Raw genomic sequence first — 3,772 nt, 5'->3', positions numbered from 1 at the left:
GACAATAAATACAAATACTAAGATATCAAAACTGCACTACCACCTCCGGCCAGAAGGGGGAGCTCCAGAGACTTCCCTTGATCCATTCTGGTCTGAGAGAAGAACTGGCAGTTGGGCTAAGGAGCTGAAAGTGAGAGGTCATACAGCTGAATTTCTAACAGCCCTATGACGGTTTCCAGGCCCAAATCACCGGCTTGATGAGAAGAGGGACAGAGAAAAAGGACATTGTGAGAACCGGGTAGCATTAATCACTACCCAGAACAGGCGCAAAGACGGATACCGGATCCGTGGCTGTATTCATTATATATAATACAGCAACCGGAAAAACGTGAGGTGATATCAGCTTCACTAGGGCCGGACGCAGCAACACACACAGAGTTCAGCGGTACTCCTGGAGGGGGTAAGCCGATAAAAGGACTCGGGTTGCCCGTCGAACCAGGACCCGGAGGGGACAGATTGGGCCGGCAGCCAGTTCACATACAGCAGCAGGGCCACACAGAAACTGCGTACAATAAGGGTCAAAGTAACTCAGAGTTCCCATACAGACTCCGGTGACAGGACTGGTTGTAAATCCCTTTATGTTAAAGTAAACTGGTTAAACGTTTCAGTGCCTCAGACTTTCATTTGGACAATAGCCATCTATCCAGGATCGGGATCATCACCGCTGGGAGAACCTGCTGCTGATCAAGTAAGTGCCTGTTCCCTCACGATACCCTTTACACTGTGCATTGCCTGAGGCCACAGCACCGGGTCAAGCCAACCGTGACATCTCCCTCAAGAGACAGACCCCATTGGTCCGGTGCTGGGTACCCCGGTCTCCTGGGCGTCACAATTGGCGTCACGAACAGGATTGGGCCAGCCCGTATACCGGGTATTGTGTGCCGTGATTGGAGCCCAAAACTGTGAAAACTTGGATGAAAAATCTTGAAAATTGACTTTATTAAAGAAAATTCCATTTCCCATTAAAAACTATTGAAAGTGACTTTTCCCCATTGGTTATAATGGAGTAAAGATGGCCGCCATCACCTCATAACCGTTAGGCACGAGACTGTTAATTGAGCTATGCCATTACCTGAGCCCCAGTCTGACCGAAAAACTTCAGAATCCGCCATTACAGAGCGCGTGGCGGGCGGGAGCAGCAGGGGGCGTGTCATTGTGGGCGGCACCTAGCTGAGCGCTCTGACGTCAGAGCAAGGGAAAAACCAATCCTGCTGCGCAGCGTAACGAATCTACACTATCCCAACGGAAGCGGAGGACCGGAAGGGTCCGAATTAACTAAGGGGGCACAGTATGTCGCAGCACGGAGACGCCGCAGCACCCGGCGACGCTAATGCAGCTGAAAGACAGAGTGTCGATAGAGAGTCCGGTAGCGCAGCGGTGCAAGGAGCGGCGCCCATCATGCCGGTGCTGATGCCATATACCCCGGGTGGCCCGTGGCTTCCAATGTATGAAGGTGAGCCTAATACCCTTGACGATTTCAGAGAAAAGATGCTGGCCCATTTTGACATGTTCCCCATGGGTGAAGTTCAGCGTGTTAGTCTCCTGATGATGCAGTTAAGTGGCCATGCTAAGCGAGAAGTCACAGCATGGGCAGCTGATCTAAAAGGCACTGTTGAACGCATATTTGCTGGATTAAAAGCTACATTTGAAACCACGGCCAGCAGCAAAGCTAAAATACGATTCTTTAATTGCAAACAAAAAGCTAATGAGGGCGTGAGAGACTTTGCCTTAAACCTGCAGGAAGCCCTTAAATCACTTACACTGGCTGAACCTATTTTTAACACCGGAGCGGATAAACTGCTAAGAGATCAATTTATTGAGGGACTCTACACCCCTTCTCACCGGGGGCATGTGAGCATGCTTGTTTTTAAGAACCCTGAATTGACATTTGCCCAATTAAAAGGAGAGCGCTATACGTCTCCAGCTGGCAGAGGCACCTCGGGATCAGGATCCTGCGCAACCCATGGCAGAGGCACCTCAACAACAGGGAGTGCCAGTAACATCAGCTATGTCTGGGGCCATTGCTAAGCCCCTGGGGCCCAGTACTAATGAGGCTCTTCAACAAAAGCTTGACTCTTTAGCTGATGTTGTTGCTTCAATGGCTAAAACCATGCAGGAGATGAGAGGACACAAGATGGAGTTGGCAAACTGTAGAGAGGATGTTCCATGGATGAGACCCCGGAGATACCCGACATGGAGAGGACGACCCCGCGACCGCTACCAACCGGATGGACAGCCCATTTGCCGCCGTTGCCAGCAGCCAGGCCACTTTGCACGAGATTGTGATTTAAACGGGAATCCCCTGGGAATGCGGGCCGCTTCGCAGGAATGAACTTTCAAGGCCCAACACCCTGGCACGACAGGTACATCGGAGGATGACCCATTATCCCTATAGTGCTGGACAGAATTCCCCTCAACGCTTTGCTGGACACAGGTTCCCAGATTTCATCTATACCGTATATCCTTTATAAGAGGTACTGGGCTGATGCAGATATTGATAAAGGGCCCTCTGATGTTGAACTAGATATATGGGCCAGTAATGGTAAGTTGGTACCGAAACTAGGTTTCAGGGAGATGACCATAAAGATTGGTAAAGTAGAATTGAAGAAACAGGGTATAATTGTTGTTGATGTTGACCGGCGGAACTGTGAACCAACTGTATTGATAGGAATGAATGTGTTAGAGAACTGCTTTTCCGAAGTTATTTCTGTCTTACAGCAAATTGCTGAAACTGCCCAATCCTGCCAACAGAGAGTTCTCCAGAGGGAAATAAAAGTATTGATGTTAAGGCAACAGGTAGAAGTTGCAGGTGGAGAAATCGGCAGTGTGAGGGTAAGTGATCCAACGTCTATTGTAATCCCACCAAAAACAGAAATGCTGGTATGGTGTAGAGCAGCCATTGGTACTAAGGGACGAGATTATCAAGCCTTAATAGAACCAGTGTACACCGACAGCAGGCCCACTATACTCACAGCACGAGGGGTAGTCGAGGTACACCGGGGACGAGTGCCGGTACGACTTTTGAACTGTGGAGAGGAAGAGGTCACTTTGCCAAGGTATGCTACAGTGGCAAAGCTATTTACTGTTGACAACAATGCCATCACAACCATTGAGCCCTTAGAACCAACCTGTCAGGTGGAAGTCAACGGCTCAGATGGAGAATTGGAGGATTGGTGCCAACAGCTACACGTGGGCATAAATTCAACACCTACCCATCAAAAACAAGGGGTGTATAGGCTAGTGACGGAATATGAACAAGTCTTCAGTAAACACCCATTGGACTTCGGACGGATAGAAGGGGTAGAACACACAATCCCCACCGGTGACCATTCCCCAATAAAAGAAAGATATAGACCCATACCGCCCGCTCACTATCAATGTGCAAAAGATATGCTGAGGGAGATGAAACAGGCCGGGGTAATAAGAGACAGCTGTAGCCCCTGGGCGGCCCCTCTAGTGATTGTCAAAAAGAAGGACGGAACCATGAGAATGTGTGTAGACTACCAGCGGATTAATAACATCACCCATAAAGACGCCTACCCCTTGCCTAGGATAGAAGAGTCCTTGACTGCTTTGAAATCTGCTAATTATTTTTCCACCTTAGACTTAACAAGCGGGTATTGGCAAGTCTCTGTGGCTGAGAGAGATAAGGAAAAGACGGCATTCACCACACCAATGGGTCTATGTGAATTTAATCGCATGCCGTTCTGACTCTGCAACGCGTCCGGTACCTTCCAGCGACTGATGGAATGCTGCCTCGGACACAAGAACT

This window comes from Ranitomeya imitator, chromosome 2 (assembly GCF_032444005.1).
Source record: "Ranitomeya imitator isolate aRanImi1 chromosome 2, aRanImi1.pri, whole genome shotgun sequence".
In the NCBI taxonomy this organism is placed as follows: domain Eukaryota; kingdom Metazoa; phylum Chordata; class Amphibia; order Anura; family Dendrobatidae; genus Ranitomeya; species Ranitomeya imitator.
The sequence above is the reverse complement of the archived record's forward strand: the minus strand, read 5'-3'. Positions refer to the sequence as shown.